The following is a 20,487-nucleotide window of genomic DNA, read 5'->3' on the forward strand; positions in this document are numbered from 1 at the left end:
CGTTTGTACGAGTCGATAGCTTTATTAGTTCCGGAGATATAACGATTTTAATTTCAATCCGAAGCGTTTGTTTACTTTCTTACTACGGCCTTTGCAAGGTCGTTGACCGCACGTGCTCGTAGTAACTAGGTCACTCGGTCACGAGTCACGTACGAGAAAGAGAGGTCTGGCGCGACGCGTCAAACGGAGACAGAGATAATCAAAATTAAAAAAGTACACTTTCCTTTACACGATGATATCTCGAAAACGGAAAGTCGGATCGACAAAAACCAAAAGCCATTTTAAAGGGGAAGCTTCCCCGCTTCTAATGATGGCTCAATTATGGATATATCGCGAGTAGTTTCGGAACTACACGCATGCAAAGTTTTACTATTTTTAATACGCGTTGCTAGACTGTCGTAATACGGAGAGTGAGAAATAGTGGAATTTTAAAAATTACGCCTTTCTTTAAACAACGATATCTCGAAAACGGAAAGTCGGATCGACATAAAACAAAAACCATGTTAAAGGGGAAGCTTTGCCGCTTGTAACAGTGACTCAGTTATAGAGAAAACATGAGTAGCTTCGGAACTGCACGCGTGTAAAGTTTAAGCATTTTTAATACGCAATAATATTATACAATATAAATATATGAAGTGCATAGGGAAAGTTGCAAACATAAGCTAACCCAGACCTAACCCAGACCAATCCAATCTTGCATGATATTTAACTATCTATAAAAATGGCGTCTACGTGTTTCGTAATTTGAAACGAGGGATCAATATTCAAGCGATGAAGTAATTTGATATTTATACATTTTGAAATAATTCATAATTCGTACCGCATTTTGTACAGAACGTATAATCAATTACTCATGATGATATTTTTAATATGTAATAATACATTAACACGATTAAATGAAGCTTCGTGTTTTAAAAGAGTACAGTTTTCTGGTTGAATCCTTCAGCAGACAAATATAATATCTGCACAATACCTCTAATGACTAAATTTAATATGTATTGAAATACTGCTTTGAGTTAAATATGCATATTCAATTTAAATATAATAAATGTTTTACTTCATGTGTTCCACGTTTTCTCTGAAATCATACAACTTTTAGTTCAACTCGCGTTAGTCTGAAGGTAACAATGTTCTAAAATAGTATAAAAACAATGATGTTATCACTTATATTAATGATTTTATGTATTAACACTGTATAAAATACGGCGATTTTACGGTCATTTTTACACTTTACTCGCAGTCCCCACAATTACTCAAACTTATTACGCGGCTAAAAGTCACATCCCGGTAGGATTAACGTTAAAGAATGTCGAACGACTCCCGCAGGCCTAAGCGGTATTCTAATCGCCTAATCTCATCCCCATCACTCAATCTTCCACGCTCGGGTCACTGCCTCGGGGATCTTATTAATCTTCCGTCTTTACGTCCTATTCGTCGCCGAGACGACTTAAAATATCGTTTCGTTATCTTAACAAGCGCTATAGAAGTTATTGCGTCTAATTTCTTCAGACAATCTTTCCCCTTTCGTTTCGTATTCCTGATTGCGACCAATCAGCTCGTGATTCGAACCACGCCGCCAAGCGCCAATTTATCGTACCCCTTTTACCGAGAGTCGAGCTCGAAACTTCACGGAATCACGACTCGCGAGCGGTCGAAAATTTACAGGCGGGCACACGTAAACACAAATTCTTGGCTCAAAATTGCAAATTACGAATTAGCGTATCCGCCTTCTGGCTAGGCCGCCGTGTTATTTTTTCTGTCTTTTAGCACGTGTATAATTTCCCGAGGCTCATTTCTGCACTTAATCCGCTTTCTCTCCTCTAGATCTCTCCTCTGGGACTCGTATAATGAGCCCGCGGTACATGCAACGGACACGGTGCAAGTGTACACGCAGACATCCAGCAAATTTCTGCTTGAAATTCGCAAATTGCCTCACAGCGGAGTCAGCCAGCGCGGTTTTGTTTCTTTTATTTACGATATACAATTTTCCTTCCTTTGAGGAATCTACCGCCTACTACTCTCCCCCGCCGTTTTTTTTTCCTGACGTTATATCCTTAATACAGAGCCAGTCTCTCGAACCACTTGGAAATTATATTAGGATTGTCCCAGGATTATGCTACGCTTCTTTTTATATCGAGTTAATCGTCGCTAGGTTCCACTTGGGTGGTGATTAACGACAATTGTTTAATATTTTAAACGAAGTAACATGAATTACATGCTATCGAAAACCATCGTGTATTTGAAAAACGATTTTAACGAATTTCGTAACATTGAAATTTGCAACGTTGATTCCAATTGTTATTTACTTCGAGATTCGGAGTATCCTGTTTAGGAAATTAACCCTTAAGTGGATTTTCAATCTCAACTGAATTACTTTACATAATGTTGATTTTTACCAAATTGGTAACTGTTAAAAAATAATAAACTAATGGAGGATTACATGAATTTTTAAATAACTACATCGACATATATTAAATAATTATTAGTTTAAACTTGCGGTGGGACGCAGCAGCCCCAATAATCTCACTTGAGGGTTAGATATGAAAGAGTGAGTTTTGTATTTTTGTTTAAAATTATTTTCGTTCACTTCCAAAGTTACTCGAAAGCCCAGGATATTTCCATTTATCGTTCCACTGACTTAGAAGTTTATATTTGCAATATCTTTGGAGGTTGCTGGCGGATATTTTCGAGGATTGATCCTATAGTGGAAAAGCGGAAGCTTCTTTTGCAGCTTCGTCCACCATTTTATTCCCGGCAATGCCCCGACGAAATCCATGCAAGTATTACTATCTTGCCTTTTCAGCTGGAAATTGATTCATTCCAGGATACCCGGAATTTGGTCATCAAAATCCGTTTTATCGTTTATTATGAAAATTCGCTCCTGCAGTTGATAAAAATGATATATTTTTTATCAGAACTATTACAAATAAGAGTTTATTGTGTATATTTGTTGTACAATGAACGTTTTTCAAATTCATTGTTTATTAAATATCATTTTCATTCTCTTTATTGGACATATAGTCAATAAATTCTTCGTGATAGATGATGTTTATATAAAGAGAGCTCGTACAAAATTGAAACTTTTTTTAAACCTGAAATTTATACAAAAATTGCGAGCGAGTATACAGTGTGTATTTAGTGACTGAAACAGGTTATAACTTTATTTCAAGCGAAGTTAGGAAAAAATGACGGAGACAAATTTTAAACTGTTTAACAAGCTCTGTCGCGATACTGTAAAGTTCTTTTATTTTACAGATGCATCGATAGAGTTGCAAAATTTTTTTCTACATAAATTGATTACTATTTCAAGATTAATAGTGATTAATTAAAATCAATATAAACCAAATATTGATTCTTGGAGATTGTTTTTTGGAGGCATAATTATCTCAGGTTTCAAATGATTCCGTAGTATTTGCAATTGGAATTTATTTAATTTAAAAGATGATCTGAATTACTGTGAGCCAATTGAATGGGTCTTTGGTTGGTCGATATAGTCTATTTTTAATATTTTAATAAGAGATATTTCTCCTGTTAATTCTAATAGTTGTTTCTCTACTGGAACATACGTTATCTAATCGAATTTCGACACTGTAATATTTATGATTTTCCCCGGGTACTAGCAAACTAGTACCAACATTAAGACCCATCTACTCAGAAGTCGTGGTTTCTTGATTATCGTTCGGGTTCGTGGTATAAGTATATACGTATATTCTATGTTAATGAACCTGCCGTGAAGATGCAACACAGCATCACAGATATACACAATACAAACGTACATTGATTTAACACTCGACGCCGGTACTCGCGAGCAATATAAACACGTCTTATCGATACGACGGGCGTGACTGTGCGCAATTTAGTCACTTTACTTCCTGTTATTCGGAAACGTCTATCGAAATGAAGATACATATCGGTCGAGATATTGTTGGAAACTTCTTTTATGCTGATTACGAAAATATATCTTCCATTCATTCGAGTTTCAAACGTTCGTTTCGTTTATTCTTAGAACGAGTCGCGAGGAAAATTATGGTTTTGATATTTTATCGGGAACTGAAATCCACAAAGTGTATAATCCAGATTTCGAATCGTCTTTTTGAACGATGGAAATTTTTAAGTCTAAGCAACCAGCATTGCGGTCGATAAATTAAAATTTTGAAATATGCGATATTTCTTTCAGACATTTAATATAAGCTGCACACGAGCATCGCGGACAACAAAATTTTCAACTTGAATTTACAAAGAAGGAAACTCGTTCCATCGCGTTTAATTTCCTACGTTAATACTTTTTCTCGTCGAGTAATTTCTTCCGTTGAATTTCCGATTATCTTCTCCTCTTACTTGATTTTTACGCGAGACGTTATTCTATCTTAATTTTCAGCGTTGCACAGAGAAAAACAAATCGAAAACGTTCGGTAAAATTTTTCATACGAGGCTTTCTCTACTGCTTTTCTGTTTCATAACCGTGCTTTCTAATACAGTACTTGCGTTTTAAATTATATCTGTTTTAAATTACATCACAATTAAACTACGTTCTCCTGCTTCGACTACCAACAATTTAATTACTTTTTCTCGCCATGCATAAACATTGTTCGTTTCAAAAGTTACAAACGGATCGCGTCCTTTTACAAATTCAATCAACGTTATTGCTTTCAACACAGTGAACGCCTCTTCCTTTGTTTTTGTTATTTTTAAAATACAGTATATACGGACCAGAGACACTTTAATGAGAATTTCAGCTTGTACAGGGTGTCCAAAAAGATGACCAAACTTGAGACCAAACCTATACTGAGGTCAAACAGGTAAAGAAAGTTCCTATAATCTTACGTTCGAAAATGGTTTATTGAAAAGATTTTTTCATCCGTTTGACCTCGATGCAACGTAGTATAAGTTTGGTCCAAACCTCAACGTATATTTTACAGCTTCGTATCCATTAATTGTAACTGTTCGCAGTTCGATTGGAACTGTATTTACTAAAAAATGGAGGAGACTAGAGACGAGAAATTGAAACTCGATTTTATGAAAAACTTTCAGCCCTCGACCACGCGGAATGAATAAATTGCCGAGGCCCTTTTCAATAAAGCGTACCTGCTGAAACTTTGTGGGATCGTTGCTCGAGCACACAATATTCATATTACGTTGTCGCTATGCGAGGAAATCTTTGAAAATTCTTTCTCCCCTTCGTAAACAATTTCGCCCAGTGATTCCACGATGTAGATTGAAGCTCCTCATCTCTTATTTAACAATGATGCAACCTATCCGTTACGAAATTGGTAATTTTACATTCTACGTCAAGAAATAACTCTTCTGTGACCCTTTCGGGATAAAAGTATCAAAATCTTTTCAAATCTCGCGCAACAGCCGCGCGCCCGTATAAAGAAGATCTATTAAAATGTATATTATGACAATATTGTGCAGCGTTTAATATTCATGGCACTCTGCGTTCTATTACGACTTACTCAAACACCAGGAAGGTTTACTTTTAAAGATCGAAAGGATTCTTGTCAAGACCGGGAGAAGGAGGTCAAGAAACGAGCAACACGTTTCGAAAAACGTTTAGAAAGTATCTTTACCTTCGTACGATTTCGAATTTCAATCGAACACGATGAAATATAAATAATGGGATCGATACTGTGTAATGGAAAGATTCTGTCAAGATTTTGTCCTCTGATCATTATCTAATAAATACAGAAATACGTTTTCTTTCTTTTTATTATTCCAATTCCTAAGAAATGATTTCGCTTGTTTGTCAAATTTACAAATTTGAATCATATTTCAATCCAATTCGCACATTTTCAATTGCAGCTAGTGACACAGTAACCATACCATCGATTACCCAATGAAACAATAGAATATATTATTACGAAACGCGATTAACGAAAGCACAAACGGTGAAAATCGAAATAACTTCGATGAACAGAATTGCGTGATCCATCTATTTTAATTGTTATTCACCCGGCATCAATTGTTCCATAGTGGTGCAGAGAAACTGCTTTATAGTAAAACCAATCACTGAGCAACAATATACCTGTATCAATTAAACTGTACACAATTCGTGGCTGCAAACTGAATCAAATTGCTAGCCTGAAAATACATATGTCGAACGGCAAAGTACTGAAAACTGCGCCGCCACGTAGTACCAAATTAGTTTCGTTTTTATCATTTAAATTAATTGCACCGCGCATGTACGACTCGTGGTTGAACATGGAATTCAGTTTCGCTGAAACTTTTGTTTGAAAGAATTTGATTTTTCATCAGGTCTGGATAAAAATAAATTTTGAATAATTAAATAAAAGAAAATAAAGTGTACCTCTGAATTGGGAGTTACGTGAAAATTTTGACCACAAAAATATTGCGTATATTAAATATAAAATATCTCAGTCTGGATAAAAATAAATTTTGAGAAATTAAGTGAAAGGAAATAAAGTGTACCTCTGAATTGGAAGTTACGTGAGAATTGTGACCACGAAAATATTGCGTGTATTAAATATAAAATATTCCAATACGGAGGGTTTAAAAATTCCCGATTAATTACACGCTGTAGTAAGTAAAGCCTAATTCAGAAATGGCTACTTTCGTTCGAGAAACGACTTTGCCAGGGCGCTGCAACAAATGCACAATGGATCGATCTCTAGATATAGTAATACACTGTTTCTGATAGCACGTTACACCCGTATCGTTGGGCGCGATAAAGTGACAATAAATTATCACCGATCTTCCTGTAGCATTACGCGAACTTATGCTTGCAGCGGTACGCTACGGCAGCCTATTAAGTGCACGGTAATATTTACGTGTATACAGTAAGCGAATCGATACGCATTATAGCTTCGCTTATTAGGGAATATTTATGGGACGACCTAAAGTGCTGCAATAAACCGAGCATATATCGTTGTCATGCTTCTTTTAATGGTACCGAAGGAAACTCGTCCTTCTTAATTTAGCCATTGTGCCCCCGCCATTAGAGTTACCAACTTTAAGAGTACACGTACACTTTTAGAGATTGCAAAACCAGACACCCTTACACTTTACTTATCAAATTGTACTCCTTTTTAAAGAACGAAGAAAAACACAATTTCAAAATATTCGTTCAGTATCACGTATATTGCAAGTCTATTAAAGTACGAATTATTGATCACGTTCGTGTACGTTTATTGCAAGAGTATTTGATTTTTATGAATATATCGAAAGTTTTAATCGTTCGACTCAAGTTTTATATTTGTGTCAATACGTTGTGTGAATTTTATTTTATTGAACGTCTACTTACTATATTCTCAACGCATAAAAGAAAATGATAGGTCCTCCCATTGGCTCTCTCTCAGATTATCTCCTTTTAAGAAGTGTCTTTTATATTCTTTTTTTACGATCCAGAGAGGGTAACCCCAGCCTCTATGTTGTACAATCTTTTTTCATACGAACGCGGAAAAAACACGAATAAAGTGGGACCTTGATAACTCGAACCTTCTTAAGTTAAAAGCCTTTAAAGTCGAAGCTTTACTCTGTCTTTTCGTAAAACTTCGATAGCTCGAGAAATACAATGAAGTCACTCCAAGCTGTACACTGAGATTCGAATTTATATATGTAAATCTATTTCTACAACTTGAAATATATTCCATCGATTTCTAATTAGTCTTGCAATCGTATTGGGATCTGGAATCAGTACTCTGTTCGAGTAAAAATTGACGATACCATCGATTTTGAAATGTATAGCACATCGAAGCACAGAAAAATTACAGATTTTTATAAATAAATTTTATGAATACAAAATTCAAAGCATACAAGATCACCAGTGTCATTTATTTCCAGTTGAAACGACTTTAGGTTTAATAAAAATAGAAACATATTGAATTCTTATAATAATAACTGCACTTTTTTCCTTAGATACCTCCGTAAATTGAAATTTTACTTACTGAAACTCTGGAAGTCGAATCCTTGATAAGATGAAACTTCTGTAACTCGAAACATTTTTCATTTCCCTCCAACTTCGACTTATCGAGGTTCGCCTGAGTATCAGATAATTTTATGATAATCCTTCCTACCGTTAAATGTATTCGCCAATGTGTCGTTCATAGAAATCTAATAATAATCTATAAAATATATCTCAGTATACCTAGGTCATCAAAGATTTTGATAAAGAAACACAAACGAAAATTTGATTAGGACTTATAATGGCCTGCATATTATATTTTACGTCGTCAACTTTGTAAGACAAAGTGTGCTTAATATGAATTCTCCTAGCGTTTCTAATTGAAGAATATTAACTCTCTTGCTCAAACTCACTTTAACGACTGCTAGAAGATTGAATATGAAGCAGTAGTGGACGCCATTTGGTTTTAATTAGGGCTAGGAATTCTTATCGATGTGTTTGTCGGATATCCGACCACTTCGACGGTTTAAATATTTGTATAATCTATAAATCAATTTTTTACATCTACGCATAACTTGAAAACGTTTAGTTTAATAATACGAAGTATTTTTCATTATGAAAAAAGACTTAAATACTTGCGACTAAACTGATCTACGAAACACAGTGTACAAAGTTCAATAAAAGAATGTTTATCCGCTTACTTCGTTAAAATATCCACGGCATTTCTTATTTTAAACTTTCGTTATAAAGCACCGTGTTCTTCGAGCATTCTTACTTCTAGTTTTCACTTTGTGTCTTAAAATAATTTAGCAGGGCGAGTAGAAGATGCATAGTAAACTCCTTGAATAATCCCGGATATACATAATAAATTAATCGAATACTCCCAGTCCTAGTTTTATATTATTATATGAAATTTCCGTAACCTTAAACAGTCTAAATTTAAACCTAAATTAATTTACTACTAAAATATGTATTCGTGAGTTTATTCCAGATGGTCAACGATTTAAGAGATTATATTTCACTACTTTGGATTAATCTAAATTAATGATTTTCGTACATTTTATACCGGTGTCATTTAATATGGAAATATTGCGGTGGTGTTCGTGAGATACGCGATTAAAATAACGTGAAATTATATATCAATGACGAATAATGCCTTCCGTTCTTCGTAACAGTGTACATCTAAATTCTCGCACACACCGAACCGTATTTTATAGAACGCGTTTAATAATTATAGTGCTCCTAATATACATAGAGGGTAATTCTAGATTACAGTCACGACACTGTTTGAGGGTTAACAAAACGTACCATAGAGCAAGCATTAATCCATTTCGGTCAGAATGGGAACACTGTTCCACTTAGTAGCCGTGTAAGGATAATTAAAGTTTGAGGGAAGACACGAAGTCCTTCTTTTACTGGTTCCTTTGTCTCGCGCGAAACGAAATGAAAGAGGTACGGGATTTTTAAAGCACGTTGCTCGTACGCGTCGCGTTCACCGTAGTTGCATTAATATAATGGTAGAGTAATTACGGCGTGCGTGTAAAAAATGTTTCTCGGACACTGCCGTCGGTCGGAGCTCCATTACCGCGATTTCTGCCAAAAAAAAATCTCGGAGAAACTTGACGCGTGGATAGAGCATTGAAAAACTACTGTACAGGTAATTTTTTATCAGCTGATATTCATTTTCGAGGGACGAAAGTTGAGTTAAATTTATCAAAGAAGTGAAAAATTCGTTTTTCGATGTTTTCAAACTTTTCAGCGTTCTGCTTCGTTAGCTCATTAATGGCGGGGACAACGTTGTGACTCGACGAAAAGAAAGAAAATCGCGAAAAAATGAAAAGATTTACCGTACTCCCTTCTCAAAACTGGATTCGATGCGTAGTTGTTATTGATTGTAGGTGCTGGTAGACGAATAGTACGGATAGTAGCTGAAAGAGGATCGAACGTTGAGTAATGCACCAACCCTTCGGACTAAATATTTTCTTTCCAACACAAACTTTTCTTGCGTCGTTCGAGCCCCGCGCTATCCAGTCTTGATTCATGCTCTGGAACACTGTAACTGGGAATCTCGTTCTCAGAAACGGTAGAAACTGGAAGTTCACTTTCAAGATTATTAATAGTCGAACCAAAAATTCTTAATACGTTTGCACGGTCTTTTGTCCGTAAAGAAACATAAAAAAATAATATTCGAGACTTTCGAAGTTATTGAACACGACAGGTATTTTTGCATTTCGGTCCATTTCTGCGAACGCTATCTCTAAACAAACACAAAGGAGAGCGCGGGATCGAAATAGCGAGGTGATATCGTGAAATTTCATATGTTTTCGGCTGTCCGCGGCGCGGAGGTTGCGGCCGATACGTTGACAGAGGCGGAAAACATTAATTTTACGGGGAGAAATATCAAACCTGTGGCGCGGATGTTTCAAAATATCATTTCGGCCTAGATTCGATCACCGGTCCGGGTTCTGTTTTTAACAATAATCTCTGTTTTCCTTTTCGCGGCTCACTACCTGATCCGCGGTATGAAGCATTCGAATAAATAAAACGCGGAACGGCGCTCTTTATTCGACCGAAATGTTTAAAATATATGATGTTTGCTCGCGATCTATCATCCGCTTTTATTAGAGCCTCGATTATTGCATAAGAGTTACGTCACGTTGCATTTTCATGAGAAATTGTAGAAACGTTCGTATATTCAATTTAAGAATTTAGAACTCTTGAATTTAAAACAAACATTACAATTGACTCGAGTGAAAGTTTTAAGGCAAAAAGAAACTTCTAAAACATGGTAAAAGCATAACAACTGTTGTTCAGAACAGTTTTCAACATCATGTTTAATTTAAGAGTTGCGTAAGCCTAAGTAAAATGAACAGGGCTAATTTTTCCCCTAAAGTCGAAAAGCAGCAGCTACGAAATATGGCATAGTCTTTAGGCCGGACTAACGAACGTTTGTGCAAAGTTTCAGCGGGATTAGCATCCGACATTTTACCGTGATCCCTTGTTAGGAACAACTAGAATTCGAGTGGGAAGTAAGTGGTTGTGATCACAAATAGTGGAGATAAACATCCCTATTTCCGTTAATGCTATCGAACTATTTCTACGTATTATTTCATTTCGAAGATTATACCCAAATGGATTTCTGACCACGTTAATGTTTGTACTCTGCATAGAGTAGAACCTCGATTATTGCACGAGCGTCTCGTTCTAAGCAACAAGTAAGATTGAAGACGCTACACATGCGCCAGAAATAGTGAGGACATAGCACTATTTCTCATTTGATCGGTTACATTAATTATTGCAGGAAGTTTTAGTCACGATTTTTTATAATAATCAAGGCACTATCGTATATGTTTAAGCTCTTATAACAACTGCAGTAACTTTGTATGTGTTAAGAATTTTCATTTTCTATCCCATTTTCCTGCAATAAGCGTGGTTCTATTGTGTTTCTGTTACGTTTGAAGTGAAGGATGGTGCTTGGAAACGCCGCGGAATAGAATCCTGGTATCAACTGCACCCCATCGTCGCAAACACGCGATTTCTATGACCTTTTAGTAAGAAGCGGGACAATACCACTCGCGAGGGTGATAAATGCAGGATTGCAATCTGATATACTCGATAGAGCATCGCTTTCACCGAACGTTGCGCTATGAATTGTGCTCGTAGACGGTGCAGCGGTATGTTTTTAACGTCCTCGTAAAGTTTAGGTTCGTGAAAAATTGCTGTCGTTTACTCGCATTTGATTTTGAAGACGTTGCAACGCGAACAAATAATAGGGGTCATTTTATTATGGAATAATAACTATTACGTAGGACTAATGAACAAAGAATATGATTCTCCTAACTTTTTAATTATTATTTAGTGTGGAATGATGGCTTGGAATAACTATTAATTCTGATTTTAATAAAATAGTATTGTGTGGATCAAATATTAAAATTATTTCAAGAGGTACTTTTCTTGTTACGTTCTAGAACGCCTGTGAAGAAAGTTTACCCTTCGAGGCGCCTGTTTATCAGACTCGAACAGTCTCTCTTGTAGAGAAGAATGTGCATATTTAAATATTTAGTTACCCAGATTCATGGATCTAGCAATACCCGTAAGACGAAGGTTTTAGACATTTGTCACGCTGACCAATGCCACAAGAAACTCAAAGAGTCACCCATTAAATGGAAAAGAACAAACACCCTATCCATCCAGCGAATACTAAATGACCAAATCTATCAAGAACTAGCCAGTCAACCGTATGTAACCTTCAATTCAATTTCAATTTAACCCCTGTTAATTAACAAGTTTATCTTAGCAAGTTAGATTAATCTACGTATTTGTATTCTTCTAAATACAGTAATAGAAAACGTCTGCAATTTTACTGGCTATCTTCATCCCCGTTTATAATATTGAATATAAGTAATGAAATGTATATAAATTTTTTTACAGAACATATAGAAAAATAAGTTGCAGTCTGTTGGCGTTTATCGTTGTTTCCTTTGCTTTTTACAAGAAAAAGAAACGTGTGTTTGCTCGAAGTCTGATAAAATATAAATTTAGAAGTTCCTAAACGGCCCATACACGTTACGATTTCTCGTGCTGGAAATAGTACAAGAAGTCGCAAACGACAGTTCTGTACGATCAATGTAGCCACATAGGAAATTGACCACACACGTTTTGAACGAAAATCCTAACGTGTGCTGGTAGTGGTACGAAACGATCGTACGAAATGAAAGTACGGCGCAGCCATAAAACTCGGGATACGGCAAGTCCAATGACCGGTCAATTCGCCCGTATATGTTTATTCAGCAACCAAATGGAAAAATTTCCAATACCATATTAACACAGTAACTGCCAACTTATTTTTAGACGATTCTCAGACATTACTTTTTCTTCGATGGATTTGTAATTTATATTAATTAAAAAGAAATAATTAAAATGAATGATCAAATAAACAATGCAATGAAAAGTATCAGCTTATTATAATATTCAAAAATGATTAGAACAAAATGAATCGATAAATGCAAAAAGTTTTGTACGAAAAGTAATACAATTATAAAAAAAATCGTGAAACAGGGTAACGAAGGTTACTAAACTATAACAAATTATACTGTACGATTATTTTCTGTACTCACTTAAAACGGAGCTATAGTCCAGTTACACAATCACCTTGCATGTCGCGTGCAAGTATTATAATTCACCGATAAGCGAGGAAAAGTGTATTTTTCAATGTGACGTGATACGACGTGAAAGATTTTTCTACCGTGATTTAAAACGTTTCGTACGTAATCGTTTATGAGAATGTGTTGCGTCAGTTCGTAAACAATTTTTGAAACCAGTGGAAAATTTTAGAAAATCTTTAAACAGTATATCCAAAGTGCAATCTCGATCCATTCAATATATTACAATATTAAAATAACAGCTTCGATATTCGTTAATAAAATATCCATAATTCAAAAAATTTTTTTTTTAAGTGTTCAAGAAAGCGTTACGCTTTTCGCCCAAACCGTGGTATCAAGCAAACTTGTACAAATTTCTCTTGCAATAAATCATAATGCGTATGGGCTCCGTTACAGTTTGTCAGCTAAGAGCATACACTGTCGTTCGATCCAATAAAGACCAAGTGTTTACTCGTGTGTTACGTTTACCTTTGCAGTCGATGCTTTTGAACGCGAGGTATCGATTTTATAGTTTACATTAGCAGAGATTAAAATTAGATTACCAGAAATTGGGTACACACGGGATAGTATGACCGAATGCAATCAATTGTTTCATTAAAGAATACGTGAACAGCGTACGCAAAAACGATTTGGCGAACTCCATGCGCTAATTTAACGCGGCAGTCAACGAATTACAAATATTTAATTACGCTAATACGATAAGCCATTGCTTTCTATCGATTAATTTTTAGAATAACATTTTAACTCTGTTGAAAACTATGGCTCCAAGAAAACCGCGTTGTAAGTTTCGCGTGGACGTACCAGAATTTATACGATTGTTAGTCAATTATACCAGAGTTGTGCAGCGCACCTTCCTCCTCTTCAGAATCGTCGTATTGTCGAAAGTTTTCGTTTCTGAAACCTGCACTGCCCTCTTTTATCGTATCGAACGGCTATCGGCTCAATAGCCAGACACATTACTCGTCTCTTAAATCAGCAAACTTTTTTAATTGTAGCCCGATTTTCACCTTCGTCACTGTCCAGATTCGGATTAACACATTCGCAGCTGCTGATGTAATTTCGCGTCATTTTATATTTATAGGCAGGCAGGTATTGAAAGACTTTTCGATCACTAGCACTAAATTAGTAAATTAATTTTATATTTACAAAAATGAGCGCAAACTTGAAAAGCTATATTGATGTACCTCTTTTTTAAAACGAAGGTGTTTCATTTACATTTTGTAAGATGCGCGCGACAGTCAACGTGTTAACAAAGCATTTGTGAATCTTTTGTTATATGACACTAATGAATTTTTTGTTATATAACGCTTTATTCTTATTTTTACTTGTAGAATATTGAAGCGTGTACAGAAAAGCACTTTGTATAAAGTGTACGTGTATCTCCGTCTCGAGACGAGACGAATTTTAATAAAATCTTGCCAGAAGCACGCTATTAAGATCGTCTATTCCGGAGAGTACAATGCTCCGTTTAACATTTTCGTCGTGTCACGATGCTCTGTTCCCTGGGGCGTACGTTTTGTCCATCCAGAATGCGATAGATCCGGCAAGTTACAGCGAGTGGCTCGTAATTGCCATGTTCTTCACCGACACCGTCGGAACACCACGAAGACGTCTTTGAACGAGTTACTCGCCTGATAAACGATCAAGTTCATCGCTGGTCAGGATTCCAGAGATTCCAGGGATCCCTGGGCAGCCGCGAAATTTCGCGTTTCGATCGTGGCCGGCGCGGTGGAACGCGTTAATCATCGGGGCTTCGCCTCCGCTCCGTGAACGCGTGAACCGGAAATAGACACGCGGAAGAGGGGGGCAGGGAACGCGAAGCGGCGAAAATAAGTCGGCAAAACTCTAAAACGTCGTCTTCTACGGAGTAAATTCCGGAAGAGGGATCGGCTGTCACGATTACCGATCGTTTCGTGCTGCAGCTCAACGAGCGGCAGAAAAAAATAAGAGAAGCAACGGAACGCGACGTGAGGAATGGATCTGTCGTTTCGAGGCGAGCTCGAGCCTCGTTGTGTTGCGGACGCTGTCCCGCGGCCCACGACGAACCACCCCCGCGTGCAACCGTACCCGGAATTTTTTTTCTTTTTACTTCTCGATGCTCTCCCCTCCACCTCCGTTACGGTTTCTCATTCTGCGTTTCGTTTCAACCGAGAGGAAGGAACCGTTAACGACAATAGGAGAACCAAACCGTGCGCCCAAGAATATTTACATTCCGGTTGACGGGTTAAAAGTTCCCTTCCGATGGAACAAAGGGCAACCGTCGCGGGCAATCCGGTTGCTCGTGGAACTAATTTGCGAAATAAATTCCGCGATAAAATATGACTTTAATTTTCGGGCAACCGGTTTACGGAGAAGTTTTAATCGAGTTAATGCCTCGCGGGGTTAGCGTCGGATTGTAACGAAAGTTATTTATTCCGATTGCAAATTGCGCGGAATGCACGTGTTTTCCATTTTTCGTTGCTCTCTGTTGTCGTGTAAACGTTTTCGTGCTTTATCGATTCGTTGCGAGGCTTGTATACAGCGATTGTTCTTTAAGGGGGGGAAGTACCTTTACGTCTTTTAAAAAATCGAATTTTCGGTTTTGGAGGAAAAAGTTAGTGTAGTGTTATGAAAGTTATAGCCAGGAAACGTGACTCGTTACGGAGCAGGTCGCTCGTATGGCGATGAATTAACAGCTGTAAAAAGTGAATATATCGGCCATGTTGAAAAGAGAATGGGTTCCAGACTTCGAAATATTAAAAAAGAAAAATATCTTGGTGGGAGAGGTAAAGGCAAATTAACGAATGCCATTATAAACAAACTGACTATATAACTGAAATATATTCACCGTTTCTAGGAGTATGATTTGAAAATTGGACCACTTTTATGGGGGTTTTCTCACTTTACGGGATTAAGGAACAACTTTTCGAGCATTCTCGGAATTTCTACATATTCTTCACCAAAATATGCGTTATTTGCATTTCGAAACATTAAAATCCTCCAATCCGTTCGAGAGTTATGACTTTTTAAACATATGCATGAAATTTCAGGGTAACCAGACAGTTATGGTCAGACATTATATTTTCAGTAATGAATTTTTTTCTCGAAAGTGGGTAGGATTTCGGGGATATGTCTATTGACCAAAAATAATTATAATTGACTCCTTCAACAGAAAATAATTTTTCCAGAAGAATTTGAAATTTTTTAATTTAATTTTTTACTAACTTTTTAACGAAGCTTCAATCAAGAAATTGATATTCTTCATTTTCGACTTATTTTGGCCTCCAGAATCTCCTATTAAAATTTTTCCTAGGGGTGGCCAAACACCCTGTCTAACAAAAACTTAACTCTAACTCGCGGTATATTCTCGTAACTCTATAAACTCTCTCACAGTTCACAAAAAAAACCCTCTACCTCGTCTCGTTAAACTCAGCCATACTAAGATATATTCACACAGCACATCCATTCCTGCAGTATCGATCATTGATAAATCATCATTGTTAGGCGAAACCAAAGAATACTACGTGACCACGATAGAGCAAAATAGATTGAGAAGAATAAATAACGTTAATCGTAAATGTTACGATTTAGAGTGCCTCTAATATAGTTTGGAGGGCATCGGAGTGGAAAGATTGTTCGAACCAGTGGACGTTTCGTCGATCGGTTATCCGGGGCGGCATTCAGGCCGTAATGGTGGTGAAAAAAGACAGCGATTGATAAATCTAAGCAGGGCTGTTTAACGAAAACGCCGAAGGGTTGGTTTATTTGCTGGTCTGGAGCGCGGATGGTTGCACGCTCGGAGGACAATGAGCCGGTCGAGTGGCACGGTCCATTCATTTCGAGATCTTTATCATCGCTAATCGGTCCCTTGATAGACGAGCTCTCCCCTGTCCTGACGGACTTGCGAGATGATGGATGTTCCCCAGCTTCGGAAGCTCGTCGGAGGTCAGCGCACCGTCCGTAAGGGAACGGATGAGCGCGTAACAGAGAGATATCGATTCGGTGCAGCAGCGAAAAGAAGGTGAACGCGTCGCTTGAATGTTTCATAGGTGTTCTCCAGCCGCGAAAATGCACGAAACCGAAGGTCTTGGCCCCCTCCCCTGCGCGGAACGTACGACGGGGTGATGGGGGTGCTTTAAATATATCATTCCAGTTGAACGGGACGCGTAGCGTTGTCGTCCAAACTTGCCCACCCACGCACAAAGCACCGATTCTTTTCCCCCCCCAAGCTTCTCTCTTCCTCTTTCTGTACTGTTTCTGCCGTCTCCGTCCTCGCGGCCCGTCCGCTCGACGAGCTCATCAGCTAATGGAAATGCGATCGAGCGATGAAAACGATATCAATCAAAATATTTGTCCCCGGTAGAAAGCGGAGGAACGAACTCGACGGTAAAAGAAGGGTGGAAAAAAAAGGAAAATATACCCGGAGAGAAGAAAGAAACGAAAGGAACGCCAGAGACGACGGGGTAGGGAAAAGTTATTAGTTCGACGTCCTGCACCTGCATAATGAAAAATAATAAGTTACGTCAACGACCTCGATGTTTGCGTCTGCCTGTTCCAAGGAAAAACGCTTCTCGGCGAAGATATAATTGTTCGGCGTCTGTTTATAGAAATTTTCGTTCATCGTTTCGTGGAGGCTACTAATTCTGTTCTCCAAATCCGGGCGCAAGTTCCGCGACTGGATAGACAGGTGGCAGGACACGTGAAATTTCTGCGAACGATACTCGAAGTTTCGAAGCGGTGCATTGCTGCGATTAAACTAGAACGAGGAACGAGAATGTGCAGTTGCGTTTTGCATGTCTGTTAGACAAGATGGTGCATTCATCAACAGAAAACAGTTTCTGTAGACCTTGCTTGATTGTAGACTAAGATTTCGTTAGCGATGTCTCGTAGATTATTAGTTTATTTAAGAACTAACGCCGTGCAAAATACGTACGTAACTTGACGTGCGATTAAACTCCAAATAATTTTTCAAACGTATACTATTTAATTTTGTTTAAATTTGTACGTTAATAGAGACTGGCAGTAGTCAGTAGTAATCGTTATAGATTGTCAAAAGTATCAGGAGTGGTCATTCCATATTATTTCAGGTGCGTCGCGACCATTCAGAAACCTAATAGTTTAATTATTCTTCAATATTTATCCGGCGATCCGTTTTCTTTCGCTTGAACGATACTACTCGAGGCTGTGGATGGGAAATATTTGCGAAGAGAGCGAAAATTTTCCGAGTTTAAACGGAAGAGCGCGGAGATGGCTGCGGTAAGGTCAAAATGACCCAGCATCCGGCGGACGAGGGTTAATCAGTCGCGGAATATTAAGTTGGTGGGCAATGGGGGAGGAACCGCGACCCTCTTTCCATTGTGCAATCGGGGAGACGAGAAACACGGGATCTCTACGAGGGTGTAGTGGAACACTTCGGAAACTGACTCGAATACGCAACTTCTGGGGGTACGAGGGGGACGGTGAAAGGCAACGATGAAGAACCAAAACCCGATAAATCAGCCGGTCTAGTCAGAATTAGTTACCGTTCCATTTTGCCGCGCGACGTTAAGTAAGTTCCCTTCCTTCCTCCTTTCCGTCTCCGCCCTCTTCGCCGCCTTCCACCCCCTCCCTCGCGATTTCCTTATTCCCGTTGCCGGCCTTATCTACCCCCTCGCGTTCTCGGCTCGTCTGCAAGCTCACTTCGTTTCCTCCCCTTTTCTTCGCGGTATCCGGATCCGTGGCTTCGTACTGAGACAAAACCGCGCAGCAACCGCCACGGTTCGCCAGTTTTCCAGAATTCCACGCCAGACACCCAGCGTCGGTTTCCGGCGTGGCGTCAACCCCCCCCCCCGTTCGTTTGTTCTATCGATCTGCCCGCCGGTATATCGCCTAACCCCCGTCGACGATCGTCAACGACTGGAAATACGCGATTTCTTCGCCGGTCGGCGTCTCGACCTGATAAAGGGCCACCTGGAATTCCAGCGACAGAGAGAAATCTCACGCGCCCCTCCGACGCGCCATGGGACGGCGGCGGCCGCGTAATATTTTGCAATATACGATACTCGCCGCGGGAAAGAAAGCTTTCAGAACGAAAGAACTGCGCCATTTGCTAGGTCGTCATTTTTCCCCTTGATTCCAGACATATTTCGTGCCGAGTTTCACTCGTAAACTTTGTCCCTTTTCTTACGCAGCTATCTGACCGACAGAGCGACCGTAAAAATCGCCCGCTTTTTGCGCCACCGCGATCTACGAACCGAGTCGCGCGCGTAACGATACGATTACGATGGGACATCGATCGCGAGAAATTTTTACGAAGAGAAATTAGTTAGGGGGAGGCACCTAGTACCGGACAGTAGCGATATCTTTAAAGCGTGAAACACAAATATTAAAAACTACTACTACCGATATTATAATGGTTTGCAAATGTGTTAAAGAAAGCCGTGATATAATTGTACGAACCTTGACAGCACACCCGCCCCCGCTGTAGAAATCCTCAAAACTCTGAAGAACTCTGAAGTGGCCAAGTTTCAGTCGGTAGTCGGTTCGATCACATCTAAATGCTTCGTATCCGCCATGTTAAAACTCTCAGGAAGTTCGTCAAACCGATTGTTCGGCGGAGAAATATTATCTGTAAACACAATAACATTGTTGTGTTAAAAACATCCAGGATACTAAAATGATTGTCACTTTGAGCTTTTTCAATCGTTGTGTTTTAACTTGAACTTTCTACGTACAACATTATTATTCTCTTATGCAATAGCTTGTGCAATAAGAAACAAATACTACATGTAATATCATATATTGAATTTCATTTATATCGGAATATAATCCAGAAAATGCGATGATATAAACTCCTAAATATTCCATCATCGTTTGGTGTTTAACGAGTTAAAGGGGAAAGAGGCCGATGAAACGTGTATCGAGAATTCTACGCCTCGCATTGCTCATTTTACTCTGTTTAAAATGGGGTTTTCGTATATATTATGTACACGTGCTCTTTATGTCGATTAAATATTCCACTGTTTATTAAGGTGTACTCGTCTGTCGATGAAAATTGAATTGTTGAAATTTCACACGCTGAAAAATTAAACAACGCGATGAAAGGTATCGAAAAATTTGCACAGCTGCGGAATTATTTTTTTTTGCGACTAATCAAAGCTTCGCAGTTCCATTTCGATTTGAAAAAGGCGATAAAATTGATAAAATAATAACTTTTCAATTTTGATTGTTATCTCGACGTCCATTTTTCCCGAGATTTTCATATGTTCGCCATTTCTCATTCCCCGCTGCAACGATTTATAAAAATGACTCATTGGTACGACGCGAGAGCAGAGAAATGGCGATTTATAAAAGACCTGCTTTGCTTTTCGCGGATAAAGTGTGATGTGCTCATATTTCTGTCTTTTTTACTTCGCGGATGCTATTCGATTGATAGACAAATGTTTTCTGCTATGCACGACGATTCCAGAAACCGAGACAAATTGTATCTCCTTTTTACGGAAAGGA

General features: G+C 38.3%; 1 protein-coding gene and 1 long non-coding RNA gene across 3 annotated transcripts in view; one reads left to right on the forward strand and one right to left on the reverse strand.

The window, feature by feature from the left end:
- Positions 1-20,487, forward strand: part of Sol1 — a 556,981-nt gene that overhangs the window by 463,425 nt on the left and 73,069 nt on the right. The window lies entirely within an intron of this gene.
- LOC143346425 (uncharacterized) overlaps positions 1-20,487 on the reverse strand; it is a 316,064-nt gene that overhangs the window by 130,463 nt on the left and 165,114 nt on the right. For both annotated transcript variants that reach the window (XR_013080418.1, XR_013080417.1), the window contains exon 9: positions 19,441-19,609. This is a non-coding gene — a long non-coding RNA (uncharacterized LOC143346425). The remainder of the gene's footprint in view (positions 1-19,440; positions 19,610-20,487) is intronic.

The sequence above is a fragment of the Colletes latitarsis genome, chromosome 10, assembly GCF_051014445.1.
Source record: "Colletes latitarsis isolate SP2378_abdomen chromosome 10, iyColLati1, whole genome shotgun sequence".
Lineage (NCBI taxonomy): Eukaryota > Metazoa > Arthropoda > Insecta > Hymenoptera > Colletidae > Colletes > Colletes latitarsis.